We start from the raw sequence: 21,292 nt of genomic DNA on the forward strand, positions 1-21,292 counted from the left end.
AAGAAAGAGTTCAGTCTGTTACTGTCAGTCTTTTACTGAAGCACATTCATCTCTGGAACGAGAGAGAACTATGACGATGTGTATAAAAAATAATAAATAACAAATAATGAAAAGTATATAATCACAATAATTAATGAGTAAATGAACTCACCGTTGAAGTATATTCTGGTGCTGTTGCTGAGTTTTGGAGGTGTTTCTGTGTTCATACAGTAATAAACTCCTAATTCATCAGCAGTCACATTATTAATAACCAGACCATGTTTAAACTGCACTGAATATTTCTTTCTGAATGATTTATTAGGGTAAAAAGGTGGTGTTGGTGTTGAGAAAGACTGTAGAATGACTGTTGGAGGATCTGCTGCTTTCAGTAAAATCCAATAAACCTCAGTTTCATCAAGATCACAGTTTATGATCACATTTGATCCCAGATCAGTTAATAGATCTGACACTGCACACTGACAACAGATTAATACATCTGTAAGATAAACAATAAACAATAAAAAGATAAGCATTATAGATAAAGATGAACCATTACAGCAATAAACATTATAGCAGTGAAACATGACAATTATTGTTCCAGGTTTATAAATCATCTCAATATATTAATATGTAATAAACTCACAGAACTGAAACTGAATGATCTTCATGTTGTTGCTGTGAATAAAACACACTTTCTCATCCACACAGCAGTTAAAATGACATCAGTTCAGCTCTGAAGCAAAGCAGGAAGAAAGAAAACCATATCAGAGGAAGTCAAGTTTGCTCGCACCACACACTTTTTACTACACCATCATATATTTATTTTTTTGTAATGAAACATCACCATTATTATATGAACTTTTTAATTTACTCTAATCTTTGATATGACTGACAGATGTGAACACAAAGCTTTAGGCTTGACTCAGAAACTTTGTGTTGAAACTGAACTCTGGAGGATGTTGACCCTCAAGGAGTACGACTGGACACCCCTCCTGTGTGTGTGTGTGTGTGTGTGTGTGTGAAAACATGCACAATAGGCTACTGTATAGTATGATAGAAGTAAATAATCATTTTGAATGAATAGACTCATTTTCAGTGTTCAGTAGTTTAACTGTTAAATGTTATAAACGTGTTAAATGTGTTGATGAAGTGTTTATAGTCTTAAATGTCTCTTTAGTTTGGTGTCTGATCTGTGAGCAGTGAGGAGGTGTTGTGGGTCTAGAGATCCTCTAGTGGAGTAGTTTGATGTAGGTTTAGGTCGGGACAGTGATTAAAGGAGGGTGAGTTAGTTGTGCTCTCTAAACAAATGATTTCTATTTAATTATAGTTGATAATCCCTATATAGTTAACATCACCTATAAACCTCACTGTATGAGTAGATAACAAATCAAACACAAAGTAATGAAGAGCAAATCTTAAAATTATTTCATAATGCTGTTTTAAAAAAGTGCCTTAACTACAGAGTAAATGAAATCATATTAGATATCATGTAATAAACTCAGCAGAACTGAAGCTGTGTGAGTCTGGTGTTGCTGTTGTGGCTTAAATACTTCAGTATTGATTCATCTGATTTCTGTTTTACAAAGCCTTGCAAGATCAAAACATACAGATAACTCAATTTTACTTTACTTTAACAACACAAAGCTTTAACATCATTGCACTAAAACAAACAGTAATTCTGAACTATCATGAGCGACCTGCAGAGGAGTTATTTCTGTTATTTTTATTTATTTATTTTAAATGCAGCATGCAGAAATGTTATTTTAACTGTGATTATATCATATATTAGTCATAGTCTGTCTCTTATTATTTCTCTTTGGGTTTGCTGAAATACTTTTGTTGAAGCGTCTCAGTGGAAGCAGCTCTTGTCAGATGAGAACTGTAGTTCAAATATAAATTAACAATAATATTAAATGTGTTTCATTTTTACTTTGAAAACCAGATGTCATTAATAAATCGTATTTTTTTTTTTAAATAAACCTGAGCTTACTTCCAGTGTGAGACACTCAGGGTCACTGTTTTTTCCACTACCCTCCACCACAAAACTTTCCAGTGAAGGTAAATATTTAACAATATAGCTTTAAAAGATTATTAACTATATAAAACATGCACAGATTAAATGTTTAGATATAGTCTACTGCAGGCTACAGAAAATAAAGCAGACATACAGCAATGCTGCTTTTTACTATTTGAGTTTAGATAACTGTGAGAGCTGCTAGACACTGGTCCTCAGTTAAACCTCGACTCTAGACAAAGGTGACAGACCCTGTATATCGTTGAACAAACAAACAAACATATTTATGGTTTTGTTTATAGCTTCAGTTGAGTTTAACCACACTGTGCAGCCTAGTTACACTGTGTAGAAATTTGCTGAATACAAAACTAACAAATATATATTTACCCAAAAACAACTATTAATGAGTGCAACAGCAGCATAAGAGAGGACCTGACCTCACTCTGTTCTTCACACTGTTGAAAATACAAGGACACAACCTAAAGAAATTTTAACAATATAACAAAAATGAATAAATAGCCATGAACGTGTCACTGTATTTATATCTCTATTACAAACACAACAATTTACCAATTATTTTTGTAGCCATAACTTAAAAATATGTGCCCATCGACTTTACTGGAGTAATAATTGTGATAATTATTATCCCAAATACTCAATAATGTACACCATAAAAATAAAATGTAAAAATATGTTCTTGACTTAAACACAACACTTTAATAACATGTTATGTAGTCACACAGCTGTTGTTTGCTTGCAGATTATGTTCCACATTAATGAACTGAAAGAGAAACAATGAAAACAATATTATCATTCAGCTTCAGTTGATTTAAATTAATCCAGACAATAAAGCTACAATATTTTGTTTGGATAGTTTGTATCCTCAATAGTTAAAACTTACAGTAATGACATTTAGCTATAAATACATTAATATATTTCTTTACATTTACCTCATTGTGCCTACAATTGGTTTGGATCTTGAAGCTGATATGTAACTTTTGTCTGCAGATCATCATTATGAATGTGTTTTTCCAACCAAGCTGTTTTTCCAGCAGCAGAAACTATTGAAACAGAAATGTATTAGATAATGGTTATCTTATTTTTTTAAATTGTATATATATGAAGACACACTCAAAAGGCCACATTAAAAACTTCACCTACAGAGAACTGCATTATATTGATGTTTTTACACTAATGCGTATATCATTTGATAATTTCAGAACAATAAGAAAAATAACTCACAGATCAGCAAAATGATCAGAAGTCCATTCATCAGAGCAGATATGATTATGATAATCTGATACTGATATTTGATTCTGGTCAGTGCAGTCGACCGCTGTATGATTGTGAGTTAGTTGAGCTGATTCTGTAAAGAAAATGTGATATGAAAATAATATATATATATATATATATATATATATATATATATATAAACAAAACATTTCTGTGTGGAGCAACCACTGAGAGGACTATTCTAATTTTCCTAGGTGTTTAATAATCTGAAGTAGTAAATATCACATATTGAACAAATAATCAATATGTATTGAGTATTTCATGAGTAAATGAACTCACCGTTGAAGTATATTCTGGTGCTGTTGCTGAGTTTTGGAGGTGTTTCTGTGTTCATACAGTAATAAACTCCTAATTCATCAGCAGTCACATTATTAATAACCAGACCATGTTTAAACTTTACTGAATATTTCTTTCTGAATGATTTATTAGGGTAAAAAGGTGAAAAGGATGAGAATGATCGTAGAATGACTGTTGGAGGATCTGCTGTTTTCAGTAAAATCCAATAAACCTCAGTTTCATCAAGATCATAGTTTATGATCACATTTGATCCCGGATCAGTTAATAGATCTGACACTGCACACTGACAACAGATTAATAGATCTAAAAAAAAAAAATAATTATACATTCTCTCTCTCTCTCTCTCTATATATATATATATATATATATAACAATTAATTGTGAAGCATGAAACAATTTATGACTGTTTCTGAAATGCATGTAAATTTATTAATATATTGTAATGAACTCACAGAACTGAAGCAGAATGATCTTCATGTTGTTCTCATCATTAAAACAGGATGAAATCTTCCTTCTACACCACAGTTATTGAATTACTGCAGCTCTGAAGCAAAGACAGAAGAAGAAGAAGAAGAAGAAAAAAAAAACTTCAACATCAAACAGAGGAAGTCAAAGACAAACTCACTCTGACCACATTATTTTTTTCAACATTTAATGCCCATCACCAACATCACTCGGTCAAACAGCATTCTGCAACAAATATACATATATGAATAAATACTTTTTTGATATTCTAGATTACTTTATGTCGTAAAGTAGACAGGATACATTAAAATTGAACAAAATGCTTCAACAAATGATGATCCTGAAGTGGTTCAGACAGTGTCTGAGTCCTCTCCTGCTCTACAGCGCCCCCAATTGTCCTGCTGTTAAATCTGTGGTGGGAAACGGAACTGCAGCGCACTCTAACAGATCCACTGGGACAGATTCGAGTCTGTCCTGCTTTGTTATCACACCTCACTTCAGATCAGTCCGCTTCAGCCATGTGTTTATGTGTAAGTCTGCTTCTGGTCTGGAACTACTTTGCATGTCTGTTCTTCCAATATGGAGTATTGTAATTAAAGAAAATATAAATAATTTAGCCTTTTTATGTGTTTGTTGTATGTGTTTGAGAATAGATATGACTTCTTTTCCTCCCTGGAATTTATCAACAACTTTTAGTGTTCCAACATAACATGTGGGGGGCAATAAATACTGTATTAAAGCAATACTAAGATTGCGTTACATGCACACATGCCAATGTCGTGTGTGCATCAACATCAGATCGCCACCTACAGGCTGATTATTGCAAAGACAATAAACCCCTGCCCAAAAGTCTTCTGCATGTGTTCATTGATAGATATGGTTTGAAAATTTACAGGTACATCAACAGAGTTTCAATACGTTTGAATGAAAGGCGAAATAGCAGTTTTCCTATGCTGAACATCTTTTTTTTGGCCACTACTGTATAAGATGCATGCCAGAAAAAGGTGTTTACTGAACTCAAATTTAACATTTTCAGACAGCTGAATGTTTTGCTAAAAGCATGGTGGGTGGTAAAAATGAGATTTATAATGTGTCCATATTATTATCCATATAATATTACAGGTGTATCTCAATAAATTATAATGTCGTGGAAAAGTTCATTTATTTCAGTAATTCAACTCAAATTGTGAAACTTGTGTATAATGCAATGCACACAGAAGTAGTTTAAGTCTTTGGTTCTTTTAATTGTGATGATTTTGGCTCAGATTTAACAAAAATCCACCAATCTCAAGAGCGGACAAATTTCACAATGTTTTGTCATATGCATTCTTTTACAGAATGAGGTTTTAAAACACTGAAAAAGGAACTTAGTTTGTCAGTATGTTGCGTCCTGGACTATATTCTGGATTCTATAACTTAAGTGTTTGTTCTTTATGTTGTTTACAATTTTTTAATAAATGTTGTATTCTTTACTGATTACTGTATATTTTTATAAAGATTAAAACTGTAACTTTCGTGACAGGGTGAAGAAGCACATGACACGAGGATCAAGGTGAGTTCCCCAAAGGGTGGATTTTATTAGTTAATAGATCTGACACTGCACACTGACAACAGATTAATACATCTATTAAAAACAAAACAAAACATAAACGTGATTCAAACTACCGGCATTAAAACACTGTGAACCTATAAAACAAAACAATTCATGACAAAGCACAAGTAAATCCACATATCATAAACTCACAAAGCTGAAGCTGAAGGATCTTCATGTTTGTTGCAGTGAATAAATAAAACAGATAAAAATAATGAAGTATCTCACATCAAAGTCAAGTTTGCTCTGACCATGTTGTACACACTTTTCTTCTACACCTAATAGCCAAGACCAACTTGGTTAATTAGTCAAATATATATATATATATATATATAGGCTATATATATAAATTTATATAGACCATTTTATATAAGTGATGTGCTTACTGTATTTTACTACACATACAACATTAAAATTATGTTACTGTACTAAAACCATGTGATGTGTTACTGTGCTTTAACTACAAAGACCACAAATCACATGAAAACTACTATGATTTTGTGGTAAAATCATGGTAAGTCTTGTGTTACTGTGCTTTAACTACAAAGAGTACACAATAAACACAGTAATTATAGTAAAAGTAGGTAAGTGTTATGGTTACTGTGCCATACAAATTGTGTGCAGTAAAAACACTGTTACTGTGGTAAAAGCATGGTAAGTGTTGTGGTTATTGTGCTTTACCTACAAATACACAGTAAAACTGATACTATGGTAAAAATGTGGTAAGTGTTGTTGTTCACTAGGCATTAACTAATAAGATAGAGCTACAGCACTGTCACATTCGTTTAGTGGCATTCGCTACAGATTTGTAAAGAAAACGTCAAACTGCACTTAGCTCATAGAGTCATGGATGTTAGCAAGACAAATGAACTATATTTGCCTTTTGGATAATTAGCTGTAAGTTTGAGGCACAGGTAGCTTAGTCTTTTGTTCATCAGCACTCACTTCCACAGCAAGACAAACACAACTGGAAAGAGAGGAAGGGCTTCACTTCTGCGGCTCTCTGTCTGTCTGTGATGTGCCTATCAATGTGTACTACACTGCTGTGCTGCAGAGAAAGGCATTGGAACTTATAAACCCGACCTGATATTTAGATTTTTTATTTGTTTGACAAAGAAAGCTGTGCGCAAAAAGAAAAATGCAGACGTATATACATATATTCATTTATAAAAAAAGAATAAATAAAAAAAGCCTTTCCAAGAAAAAAGGGCACTTTCTCTTGAGAAAAAAAAGGGCAGGTGTTCAAGCCCCCTTTGATGTATGTGTGCACGCGCCTGATCTTTAAACATATTAAATATTAGGTTAACCCGCCTCAATAATCAATACTAGCAACTAGTCCCCATTACCCCCTGGCCCCACTCACCCAATAAAGTCAAACAAATTGCACCAACAAATGATTGTTATGATCTCATTATTTTAATAAATTGAAAAAAAAAAAAACATGCCTGAAAAAAAGCAGATTACTCTACTCTTTCTTGATCGCCTTTAACTATTTCCATAGACCATTTTATAACATATAACACCCAAGTAAATATCTAATGTGTTTATTTTACAGGTGTTCTTTAAGACCTATATTTCTACAGAGTCAACAACTGTCTACAACTGTCAAACATACATTTCTGGGATTATTAATTGTCTGAGGCAATTGTGGCCAATGTGTGGCTTTTGTCTATAATTCAGATCTGGGCCACCACAGGAACATCATTCTTTATAGCAGAGGGAAAACTGCTTGTGCAGACTGTAATTGGGACAGAACAAAATGCTAGGTGGATGGGAGATACTGTTTTAAAATAAACTAATCTTTCACATAATGAACTAACTGAACCCAATACAACCGTTTCTGAATTAGATTCACCATTGTGTATGTACTTAAGGTACAGTGCCCAAGTGACTAGATATCTAACTGATTGGAACGAGGAAATAAATTATGTTATGTTAATCTAAGAAATTACATTAAATAAATTAATGTATTGCAGTCACAGATCGAAAAATAATAAGCATAAATAAAATATTTAAAAACACGTGTAAAATAATAACGTAACTAAAACATGAATTCAAAATTTTCGCAAAAAAAAAATCCCAAACAAAATCAGGTTTCCTGCTCACGTTATTTTTTTGTGTGTGCTTGTGGTCTTTTCCCCTTTGCTCTTGTTTCCAAGTTCTGCGCTTGCGTTTCTAAAAGTTGCAGTTTGAGTTTCATGTAAAGGGTAGTATACAAAATGGCTGACGTGTAGGTGCACGATATAGGTGTCTCAATACCACCGACAATACCACCGACAATTATGCAATTAAGCCTTTTCTAAGAACATAACTTGATCTGAATAATTATTACCTACGATCTAAATTACCAGATCATTATACCAAACGCTTAAACATGCCTAAACCTTCCAAAAACAAATCAGAATCCCTAGATCTAGCACATGTTGAAGACGGCGGGGATCTGACTTTGGCGTCCATCGCTAAACTTCTCGAAAAAAAACGAGAAGTACTAACCTTGGATTTTAAAGAAACGCTTGCAAAACTTGAACATAAACTGGATCGAATTCATGAAACTGTTGCAGCGCATTCGGTGACGATCGGCGAACTTGAGGAAAATGCAACTCAACAAGATTCACGCTTGGCAACACTGGAAGCAAACTGTGTTAAATTAAAGGACAGTAACACTAAGCTACTTGCGAAAGTAAGTGACTTGGAATCCCGGTATCGTCGACATCATATCAGGGTGGTTGGCCTACCTGAATCCATCGAAACACAGCAACAGCCGATAGTGTTTTACTCCAAAATGCTAACCGAGGTGTTTGGCCACATTCTGGACTCCCCGCCTGAGTGCGAGTGGGCTCATCGAACACCATCTGCCAAACCACAACCAGGTCAGAGACCGCGGGCGGTCATCATTAGGCTTCACAAGTACCTTGTAAAGGAGAAAATTATTCGTGAAGCTCGGGCCAAAAGAGGTCAGTTGAAGTTCCAATCCCATCTCATCTCAGTCTACGAGGATTATCCACCTGAAATTGTGGCGCAACGGAAGGAATATAGAGAGGTGATGTCGGAGCTCTATAAACGCGGACTTAGACCAACGCTTCTATTCCCTGCCAGACTTTTTATCAAGCTCAAGGAGGGAGGTAGGATGTACTTTTCTTCGGTTCCAGAAGCAATGCAATACATTAAGACATTGCCTTAAACTGGCTGGCTGGTGACCTGTGTGGTTATTTGAAAAGGCTTAGTCCTTGTGTTAAATGGCTTTAGAACTGTCAATAAGGCATACCTTTTACTTTTTATTTTACTTTTTATTTTCTATTTGTCTTTATTTCTGGCTTCTCATTTGAGCAAAAATTACTTATGCATACTTTGATTGATTAATTAATTATACTTATAAATGTGGGTGTTGAGATCACCATCCAATGGTACAAATGTGTCAGTTTGTGCTATTCATAAATCAACTTGTGGTTGGAAGTGGGTGTGGAAGTGAGGGTGGGTATGGGTGTGGGTGTAAATGGAGTAAGATGCAAGAGAGAGCACACCTAGACAAGTGTACTTGTATTTTTTTTTTTTATTATTATTTGTTGTATTTAGGAATGAATGCTTTATGTGTATATGCCTTATCATGGATGCTGGATGTAGGATTAGGTCTACTGCTTTTTGATGGGGTTGGATGATTCGGATGATCTAGATGGGGAGGTTCGGCTCTGCAGTGACATTGGTGCATATACCACTTGCAAGCAGTATGACCTAGAAAATCTTAAACACTTAAGTATGAATAATAACTTTTCGGTGGTCCATATTAATATCAGAAGCCTAACCAAACACTACGATCAACTAGTGTCAATGCTATCTGTATCAGGTTGTAGCTTTGATGTAATTGCTTGTAGTGAAACCTGGTTAAATGATAGGTCATACTGTGATTCTCTAAACCTTAAGGGCTACAAACTTTACTATAAGAACAGATTAGGTAGAATGGGTGGAGGTGTGTGTCTTTATGTTAACTCAAGATTCCAGGCCAATGTCTGTGACAATTTGGCCTTGGATGATGAACAAATAGACTCATTATTTGTGGATATAAGTATCAATGCAACTAGTAATCTTATCGTTGGCATAGTGTATCGCCCCCCTGATCTGAATCCTATTACTTTTACTAGTAAATTTGAGGAAACTCTTTTTGATATCAACAGGAAAAATCGAAACTGTATAATCCTCGGGGATTTTAATATTGACATCTCTAGGGATGGTTCTATTAAAAATGATTTCATGAACACTCTTTACTCCTCCTCCTTTATACCGACTATTAATAGATATACTAGAGTAACTCACTCATCCAAGTCTATTATTGATAATATTATCACAAACTTACAAAACCTAAGGTTGGAGTCAGGTGTGGTTGTGACTGATATATCTGATCACTACCCAATTGTGCTATCTTTAAACCTGGCATCCAAACCTCCACCTAAACGTTGTAAGATAAAGATCAATGTCCTGAATGATAGAACGTTACAACAGCTCCGTGAAAATTTGGAGAGCAAGGTTTGGACTAGTGTGTATGAAACCCATGACCCAGACACTGCCTATGACAGTCTAATTCATGAATTAACGTGAGTCAATTCATAATACCATTCCAGTGAAGACTGTCATATGCAGAAATTATGATCATCACCCTTGGTTCACTAAAGGGATCCTCAATTCTATCAAACGTAAAAATAAACTTTATAAGGTTTACAGGAAAAATCCCAATGATGAAAATAAAAGTAAATATTCTAAGTTTAGAAATAAACTCACTCATATTATGAGGAAGAGTAAACAAATTTACTATACCGAACATATAAATGCAGCCCAGGGTGACTCCAAAAGGACCTGGGCTGTGTTGAATAAAGTTCTAAACAGGGGCCAGAAGTCAGCTGTGCTACCCGAATGCTCAAATGACAATTCACTTTCATTAGCTGATAGTTTTAATGATTACTTTGTCTCCTTGGGTGAAGAAAAAATTTGACCTCCCAACGGATCTTCTTTTAGACACTATCTCAATGGAAATTATAAACAATCTTTTTTTATGAAACCTACTGATAAAACTGAAATTCATAAAATTATTACAAATTTAAAGAGCTCTCGTACAGGAGGGGTTGATGGAATATGTAGTAAAATTATGATAGCTGTTGCAGATATAATAGCACAACCACTTACACACTGCATTTCTATTTTACCATCTCTGTCTAAGGTATTAAAGAGAGTGGTACACAGTAGGTTAAGTCATTATTTGGATAAGCTTAATATTTTAGTGACATCACAGTATGGTTTCAGGAAAGAGAACTCTACCTTTATGGCTGTTTTAGACCTCATCGAAAAAATCAATGATTCTTTAGATCAGGGTGATTGTGGAGTTGGTGTTTTCCTTGACCTATCCAAAGCATTTGACACTATTGATTTTAATATACTCTTAGAGAAATTACATCACTATGGCATTAGAGGAGTAGCACTTGACTGGTTTAAAAGTTACCTATATGGTCGTAAACAATATGTGATGATTAATAACCATATATCTCAAAATAAAGAAATCAAATATGGGGTTCCCCAAGGCTCAATATTAGGTCCATTACTATTCAACATATATATAAATGACTTTGTGAATTCCTCTCAAGTATTTCAAAAGGTGATGTTTGCAGACGACACCAATTTGTTCTTGTCACATAAAAATTCAGGTGACTTACAAATTCTTTTAAGTGAAGAACTACAAAAAATTGCTGTCTGGTTCAAGTGCAACAAATTATCTCTTAATATTAAAAAAACAAATTTTATAGTGTTCCAATCAAACATAAGGGCATCAGCCACAAAACACCTTTGCCTCAAAGTAAATGATGAGGAGATACTACCAGTTACCTCCACAAAGTTTTTGGGGGTTTACATTGATAAATGTCTAAATTTTAAATGCCACATTGATCACTTGATGCAGAAGCTCTCAAAATATGTTGGTCTATTTTTTAGAATACGTCACTATCTTACATTACCTGCTCTTCTCACCCTGTACAAAACTCCGTTTGAACCTCACATTAGTTATTGTAATGTAATTTGGTGTAATACTTACCCGAGTCACTTAAATAAATTAATAAGTCTACAAAAGAAGATAATACGAGCCATGTCGTGGTCTAAGTACAATACTCCCACAAGACCGTTCTTTCACTGTTATGGTCTACTCCGGCTTACTGAGTTGAATATATACCACAATGCGTGCATTATGCACCAAGTGGTTAATATGACAAATAGCAGGCTATCTCAGCTCATTCCAATTAGTAGTCCGCTTCACGCTCATGCTACTAGGAATAAAAACCTGATCACTGGTAAAAATAGAAGACTTAAAAGTGCAAGTTTGAGCATTACAAGTAGAGGTCCAAAGATTTGGAATGAGTTAGATGACAAGCTTAAGGTGCTAAATTCTGTATCCATCTTTAAGAAATTATTAAAAAAGGAACTTTTACGATTGTATCTACACCCTATTCAGTAGCCTACCTAGATCATAGTAGATTCTATGCAAAAGCATTGTCCTGATTTCCTTTTTTGTGTCTTATGTTGTATTGTGTATTTTGTTGTGATTCCATTTAGAAAGTCCAAAGGGTATGACCAAATACTCAAAGTGCCCAGTGGGGGTGTTAAAGGCGGTCTTCCATTAATCCCCCTCCCTAATCCGAACTAGGTGATAAGCATTGCGAAAGTCCAACTTCGTAAAGATGGTCGGCCCCTGCAAGAGCTCGAAGGCCGATGACATCAACGGCAAAGGATAACGATTCTTATCCGTGATGTCATTCAAACCCCAATAATCTATACAGGGATGGAATGATCCATCCTTCAAAACGAAGAAGAATCCCACCCCAGCAGGAGAGGAAGAGGGCCGGATGATGTCAGCTGCCTGAGAATCATTGATGTACTTCTCCATGGCCTCCCTCTCAGGCCCGGAAAGAGAGTAAAGGCGCCCCCTAAGTGGAGAAGTGCCAGGCAACAGATCTATCGCACAGTCGTACGGGCAGTGCGGAGGAAGAGATGAAGCTCGGGACTCACTGAAAACCGCTCTCAAGTCATGGTAAGCCTCCAGTACATTCGCCAGGCTCACTGGCTCCTCCTGTAACACAGAACAAGACATAACAGGGGAAAATGCAGGAGCCAAACATTGAGATAAACAAAAGGAGCTCCATGCCAGAACAGAATTAAGAGTCCAGTGAATGTGCGGGTTATGTTTGACTAACCATGTGTGTCCTAATGGAGCAGAGGGAGAAAACGAATAACACGGCGTATTACACGACACAGACTGACCTCCCTGTTGCAGCAAAGTTAACACCCACGCCCCCTCCTTCCCAAGTGCGGAGCGATCGAACACCTTGCGGAGCTCCTCCGAAAACTTCTTAAATGAGCTGCAACACTTATGTTCATTGTCCCACATGGCTGTTCCCCATTCTCTCACTCGTCCGATTAAAAGCGTGATGGTGAATGCCATTCTAGATCGCCTCCATGGGGAAACAAGAGGGCTGGAGTGAAAAAGTCAGCGAACATAATGATAAAAATAAACGGCATGAGTTAGGCTCACCGGAGTAAGGAGCAGGTGGATTGAGACGAGGCTCGGCATGACGGAATGCCACTGTCTCTGTCCAAATATCCTTTGGTGCAATGCCCAATGGAACGTGGAAATGAGATTGAGGATCTCGGGCAAACGGCCAACCGCAAGAACTCCTCGTCTATGCGCCCTGTGCACAGCAGCCACAAGGTAAGGAAACGGACACACAGCACAAGCACAATCACAATGACAACACGAAATCTACTGACAACAAGGGACAGACACAGCAGGGAAATATATGGGAGAATGGGAACAAGCGACAGGTGAGGTCAATCAGCTCGTGATCTGCACACACCAGTGCCGATGTATCAGCGCTTATTGCCCAGTTCACGAGCTGCAGAAAATGACAGGACACAGACAACAGGGAAGCCGATGAAACACCCTGAACCATGACAGCTTCTGAATTTATATGCTCCTACAAAGGGGTTCGAAAGAGTTTTGTTTTTTTGATAAGGTGGATGCTGTCTTGAAAGATTTAAATCCAGAGGATATATTATTTATAGGTGGAGATTTTAATTGTACCGCTAATTATAAGCTAGATAGAAATCATATAGAACCACATGCTCACATAAATGACCTTTATAAATCTGAACTGAGGAAATGGGGTGCACAGGCTAATCATTTTCTTGAAGTACTGCCAAGGGTGGATGAAGAGTCCAACAATGATCTACAACAGACGTTGTCACTGAAAGAGCTTTATACTGCCATGATGAGCATGGACAATGGTAAATCTCCAGGAATTGATGGGCTGCCTGTTGAGTTCTATAATACTCTATGGCCCATTATAGGAGAAGATCTGCTTACAGTTTTTAATGACAGTCTGACTATCTAATAGTCCTGACAGGACTATTGCCTCTAAGCTGCCTCTAAGCTGTCATTAAACTGCTCAAAAAAAGGGGATCTTAAGTGTACCGGCAATTGGCGCCCTGTTTCACTATTATGTTCAGAGTAAAAAAAATTGATAATATTGCTTTAATAAGAGATGTTTTTCATGCTTCTAAACTCCTGGGAATTAACTCTGGAATGATTTCTCTTGATCAAGAGAAAGCATTCGACAGAGTTGAACATTTGTTTCTATGGAGTACTTTAGAGGCTTTTGGGTTTAACCATACTTTTATATCAATGATAAAAGCTGTGTACTGTAACATTGAGAGTGTTCTTGAAATTAATGGTGGTTTGTGTGCTCCTTTTAAAGTTGAAAGGGGGTCAGGCAGGGATGTCCTATGTCTGGTATGTTGTACTCCCTGGCAATCGAACCCTTGCTTCAAAAGTTACGAGCTCATTTAAAAGTTTTGATGTTTCCTGATTGTAAAAATTCTTTACATCTTTCCGCATATGCTGATGATGTTATTGTTTTGGTAAATGAGAAGGAAGATGTTATTAAGCTAGAAAGAATTGTGAATGATTTTAAACTACTTTCCTCTGCCAAAGTAAATTGGAGGAAAAGTGAAGCTATACTAGTGGGAAATTGGAGTGGAGATCTTCCTGCTTTACCTGGAGGACTGATTTGGAAAAGATACCTTGGTGTCTATCTAGGAGATGAAAACTTTATTAAGAAAAATTGGGAAGGTTTAATAGAGAAAATAAAAGGTTGATTGGAAAAGTGGAAATGGTTGCTGCCTAAGATATCTTATAGAGGACGTATTCTTATAATTAATAATCTTGTGGCATCTTCATTATGGCATAAACTTGCTTGTGTCGACCCTCCAAATGGACTCCTTGTTAATATTCAAAGAGAACTGGTGAACTTTTTTTGGGACAAGTATCATTGGACTCCTCAAAGCATTCTGTTCTTGCCCAAAGAGGAAGGAGGTCAAGGTCTGGTAAATCTCTCTAGCAGAAGAGCCACTTACCGTCTCCAATATATACAGAAACTTATGATGGGACCTTATTCACTGGTACGGAGACCATTGGCTTTAAGTATCTTGAGAAGAGTGGTCAATATGGAAGTGGATTTAACATTGTTTCTAAAGGATCATAAAATATTTACTTTTAATGGAATTCCTCCTTTTTATCAAAATCTACTGAAAGTGTGGGGTTTCTTTAAACATCGTTGGATGGAACCAGCAAATTCTCTTCATTGGTTGTTGGAAGAACCAGTTGTATTTGGAGCTAGGTTTGATACTTCGGGCAGAAGATTTTCCTGGTTTAACGGATTTATTATGTAATAAAAAGCTTTTTAAGCTAAAAAACATTATAAATGAATCAGGTTATAATTTACTGAGAGCTGAAAAAGTTGCTATCCTATTAGGAGTTCGATCAATACGGCTGTTAAAAAAATTATTGAAAAATTAACTATGATTTTTACTGATAAAGAGAAGACACTTTTACAAGAGTTTGGTGCAGGGGCTTTAAGTCCTGATAGTTAAGATCTTTTTCCTGATCTTGAAATTTTCCCTGTTGTAGATGAGTGTTGTCTTACTAGCCCCCTGTTAAGTTTTGGAAGTAATGATTATATTGATTTTTGTACAGTAGAAGGGAAAATATTGTATAAATGCATTGTAAAAGTTACTCATCAGCAAAATTTAAGTACACTGTAAAAAATGATCTGATCAAAAAGTTATGATAACTTATATATGTCATTAAATCAGACATAAAAAAATGTGTTTTGAAATTTCAACTCAATTGTTTGAGATTTCAATCTTCCAATTTAGGTTCATAAGTTACTTCAATGAATCACAAATTCCAGGTGCTTGAATGAACTTGCCATTTTAAATTGAGTGGAAGACAGCTCTTTGCGCATGTGCGCGCCTCGAGACGAACAACACTGTTGAGTGTTAATAGTCACATCCGGGACATTTGCTCGTGTGCGCGCACCAGTGTCAAGTACCCATAGTCAGTGATGGTCTGGGGTGCCATGTCAGCTGCTGGTGTTGGTCCACTGTGTTTTATCAAGGGCAGGGTCAATGCAGCTAGTTATCAGGAGATTTGTGGTTTAAGCATGCTGTGGTTTAAGCAGCTAAATGTAAGCACTATAAACCTAATAAAATTCAAAATACATATTGACAAAATAAGAATTTGCACTGATTTGCTTTGACTTGCTTTTATACTGATTTGCTTTGACTATATGTTAAAAAAATTTAAGAATATGTTTAAATGTATTGAAAACACTGTAATTGTAATTTTATAATTGTAAACGCATTGATTTGTGGATTATTTTATATATATGTATGTATGTATGGTTTTTTTTGTTTGTTTTTACTTGAACATTGAACACCTGAACACATTTTGACACATTCTTAGTACATTTTAACACCATGATGGATTTACAAATAAACTCTTTCAGTGTTTTAATGTACTCTGTAAGTAATGTACATATTTCACACTTTTGACAGTGGTATTTTAACTCTAAAACGGAGGGAGTCATATATACATTTCAAGAGTGTTAAATTTGACTAAAATTGAGTTCAATGTACACTGGCGTTTTTGCTGTGCTGGGTGCCTCATTTTTCCATCAGACAAGATGAGTCGGCTTGGCGTGAACAAGTTTCTTTGGCAATGAATGTTTGGGGCTTACCCTCCTTGTGAAGGGTGTCAATGATTGTCTTCTGGACAACTGCCAGATCAGCAGTCAACCCCATGATTGTGCACAATCCTTCTTTTTATCTTAGCCTCATTATGTGACCTGCACCCAACTGGTACCAAGTTTGGTACCAAAAAAGTATTGATTGCAAGTTTGAGATGATTGAAGTGTTTATGTATTGCTTGTATTGGGTTAACATTGGTTTTAATAATAAAAAAAAAGTTTTGTACTCAAATTTGTCTGTTTTTATAATTAAGTTAAAACAAGACATTCCTTTAGATCATCTTAACTCGATACCCTAATTCAAAGACATTACTTAATTGAAATTACTAAGTTGAACCCACTAATGGGGATAAGTTAACAGAATGTTCTTTACTGAGTTCACTTTATTTTGAACTTGCATAGCTAAGTTGAAACAACAATAATTGTATAGTCATGTTGACTCACAGAAGGCAATTCACAGCTTAACAAGACTCAAAATAATGAGTTAAAACAATTCATTAATCCATTTTGTTTTTAATTGAAATTTTGAGGCAGCTGCTTAACTTATGATTTTAAGTAGAACCAGGTAGATATTTTTTACAGTGTACTAAAACAGATACAATATGGAGAGAAAAATTAAGAATCAATTCTGAAACTAAACCTGTTTGGCGAGCACTTCACAAACCACCATTAAAAATTTTTTTTTGGTGATTTTGAGCCATTGCTGTAAATGCATTTGTGTCTATTTTAAACCCCACTGTAAGCTACAGTACAAATGTCCTTTTTGTTCAGAACGAGAGACTATTTTTCATTTTTTCATGTACTAGTTTTTCAAAACAAGACTATATTTGGATTTTTTTTTTAACAGTTCAAAACAAGTTCAAATGTCAAGTCACAAATTTTATTGTGGGACAAGCAAAATATGCTGTTTATATCACTAGGAGAAATAAGATAGAAGAGAAGTCAGGACAAGATGTTGTATTAGTTTTTAAAAATATGGTAAAATCAAGAATTTTTATTGATTTTAATTTTCAGAAATTGATGAGTACGATAAAAGCTTTTGAAACTCAGTGGTGTTGTAATTATGCTCTGGTTTCAGTTGAAAATGAAGAAATTGTCTTTGCAAGATATTTAATGTAATTTTTTATTAATTTTTTAAGTGTGTGTAAAGTGTTATGTAAACAAATATTATAATAAATCGATTGTAAAAATAATTAAAAAAATCTCTCTCCCTCTCTCTCTCTCTGGATGGGACTGGAATCTCGTTATTCTTGCCCTGCTCTTACAGTGACGATATACTCGTGGTATCACTCATTGACAGAACTATGAGACGTCATTCAGAGAAACGTTTCACTTGCGGATCAGAATCCAGAACAGATATTTTCCAGTGCAGCGGTTGAAAGGAAGCTTTGCTTTCGTACTTATGTAGTTACTGATTCAATTCACCAGTTACTATATTTGCTGTCATTTTTTTCATTTTACTATCTTTGTTGCCATTTCAACAAAATAAGATTGGTTAACATAATTTTTTTATGATGTGTAAAATCAAGATATAGTTTTTTTTACATTTTAAAGTGATGTCAGCAACAGTAGGTTACCACAGTGTTTTCCAGAGGTTCTTAAAGTCTATTCTCAAGACCAACTAAACAAAACAAATCACATTGACAGTATGCCTTTGTTGTGCCAAATTATATATATCTTTGATTTAATCTCAAAGGTATAATTAATAGAAAATTAAGCTTTAGATTTTGTAATGTAACATTTTTGTTTTTACATGAAACCTAAACAAGCACTAGTCAATAGCTTTGTTAGTTTGAATGTCAACATAATACAAAGCAGCCAAACAAGGCTGACAAGAGTCAATGGTGTGCCATGGAAGAAAGGAGAAAGATAGAAAGATATGCAAAAAATCCTAATATATATGTAATATATAACTTTATTGTCATTGCACATGTGGGTACAAGGCAATGAAAAACAAGACATGTAGAGCTAAATTAAGACATACAGTTTATTAATCACATTAAAAATGACCCAAGTTTTTACTAAGCTCAAGTCTAGAGAGAGAGAGAGAGAGTTAAAACAACATGTACAAACTATTTGTACAATACAATAAGCCTGTAGAACTATAAAGTGGAACACTCGAGTACCATGCTTCATTTTTAGGAAACAGCATGAATCAGTGAATCAGATTATTAATTAAATATAGATACATAAACAATACAAAATACATTTAATATATGCAAACACAACAAAGAAAAGAAAACTTCTGGAACAGAACAGAACTGTTAAGGCACTTACACATTAACAGAATAATTTATCCTTCAATTGTGATCCTGGACCACAAAACAGTAATAAGGGAACATTTTTTTTTTGAAAACTGAGATTCACCTGAAACCTTTTTAATAAGCATTGATGTATGATTTGTTATGATATGACAATACTTGGCTGAGATACAACTATTTGAAAATCTGGAATCTGAGGGAGCAAAAAAAATGTTTTTTATTACTAATAAAAGAATAAGTTTTAATATAATTATAGCAGGAAATTTACAAAGTATCTTCATGGAACATGATCTTTACTTAAAATCCTAATGATTTTTGTATAAAAGAAAAATATAGAATTTTGATATACAAAGTATTGTTGGTTACTGCTGCAAATATACCCGTGCTACTTATGACTGGTTTTGTGCTCCAGGGTCACAATTTTGGTGTAGAGATGGTGTAGTTTTAAGAGATAGCTTCAGTTTACCAGCTGCACAAACTAAAAGCATGATGGTATAATCTGACGATACACCTTAACCCATAACAGTTAATTAGCTGTTATGTAAGAGTGAACATGAACTATTTTTTTAACAAAGAATAACTTTTGAAGCAAATTAAGCTAATGCTCATTGTGAATGTTAATGCATTCACTAAGGTTAACTAATGAGAGTCTAGAGGTCGACCGATTTTCCGGGTTGCGTCTGTTGCTGGAGCGGCTGACAGGGGTCTCCTTTGATTATACAGTGCAACAGCGGCCTCTAATGATGGAAATCACTGACAGCATGTGCTGAACAGAGGAGAAACTTCAGACCAGGATTTAAATGCAGCTGGCAGAAAATCCTGCTTTGCCACAGATCGCCAATCAAATAGTTTCCCCTTAATTGACATTATATTCGCCCAAATCGTTGTTAATGTACATAATGAAATGTATACTGAGCATTTTTATCGAAACGTTTCTTTCTGTGGCTCTAATAAAGTGTGTATGCTTCATTTATAGAGCTATAATATAGACCGCTCTTTCTGTTTGCTCTATTTTTTTAACAGTAACTTCAAACTTATCTATGCCTTGCCTCATTGTTCATTCTTTAAGTAAACTTGTGTCCGTTTGGTGAATAAATAAACTGTTTTAGACCGCTGCTCGAGTTGAACACGAGGCATCCGGAGTGTGTGTGATACCCGTGAGTTCTCCTAGATTCAGCGCTGCTCTTTTATTTTGAATAGATAATCTTTAAGTGTTCAAAAATAGAAGCCTTTAAAGTTTGAGAGTATACATTGTGCTGGTATAATTGTAGGGCCCTATGTTTTACACAATGCAGAAAATGCAGATGGAATCGCGGAATCCATTCATAAAAACAGAATTCACAGTTTAACGCAGAATGTCACAGAATTTGTCAAATTTTGAATAATAAATAAAAAGTAGGTCATTAAACTTAAATCAAATTGCGATATGTACTAGTATCTGTAACTATTAAGCAGCGAAAGATGATTTAAATATGAATCCTGCATGTTTTTAAAGACAAAAGAGGAAGTAGACATCTTCTTCATAGGTCATTAGTCAGTAAGTCCGATGTGTGAGCAATCTAAAAAAGAGGTGGCCGTGAAGTACGCACAGGTGTTATTAAAATTAATTAAGCTGATACATTTAAGTAAAGCAGAGGGATTAATCAAGATGTCACAATGGGCCTTGGTCCATAGTTTTGGACAAAGCTTCGCAGAACACACGGCTTTGCAGGGCTTATTGCTTTATTAGACAACCTTAGCCTATAATTATAGCATTATTAACCTAAATTCAAACATGAGCCAAGTGTTGGGCTACATTTGTCAGTGATAGATATGTCAGGACTGTTTTGTCAAAGTTAGATCATAGGTTCTCCAGCTGTGGCTCACTATTGGTGGTACTCAGGATACGATTAAACAATAAAATAATTAAAAAATCCCTATAACGTATGCTTTATCAGAGCCATGCTAAACCTCCAGATTAAGCATTATAGTAAGTCTATAACACTATGCCCATCACAAGCCATCTCAATGTTAGTCACAATGGTGGTACTTGGAAAGCCTAATATTTTCTGAGGGGGTATTCTGTGAAAAGTTTAAGAACCACTGACCTAGATATTTAGTCAATTTGAGAGGTGGAGCAGGACCCCATGCCCTGCCTGCTTGTGGCCTAGACTGGAGATATTAACCATGAATCTGCATATTTAACAGGTAAGTTAGTCTACTCCAACCTCCATTTAATTAAATCAATTTTCCAATATTATAGCTACTATTAACGAAAATCAACAGTAGGCTAAATAAT

At 35.2% G+C, this 21,292-nt stretch overlaps 1 long non-coding RNA gene across 2 annotated transcripts in view; it reads right to left on the minus strand.

Annotated features, from left to right (window-relative positions):
* Window positions 1–2,563: 2,563 nt before the first annotated feature.
* The window catches only part of LOC132159169 (uncharacterized), a 35,130-nt gene continuing 16,401 nt past the window's right edge, over window positions 2,564–21,292 (minus strand). The window contains exons 1-3 of one of the 2 annotated variants that reach the window (XR_009437811.1): window positions 3,236–3,339; window positions 2,944–3,054; window positions 2,564–2,774 (exon numbers count right to left, since the gene is read on the minus strand). This is a non-coding gene — a long non-coding RNA (uncharacterized LOC132159169). Of the gene's footprint in view, window positions 2,775–2,943; window positions 3,055–3,235; window positions 3,340–21,292 lie in introns of those variants that run through there. The other variant, XR_009437812.1, reaches the window with a different exon arrangement.

The sequence above is a fragment of the Carassius carassius genome, chromosome 16, assembly GCF_963082965.1.
Source record: "Carassius carassius chromosome 16, fCarCar2.1, whole genome shotgun sequence".
Classification (NCBI taxonomy): domain Eukaryota; kingdom Metazoa; phylum Chordata; class Actinopteri; order Cypriniformes; family Cyprinidae; genus Carassius; species Carassius carassius.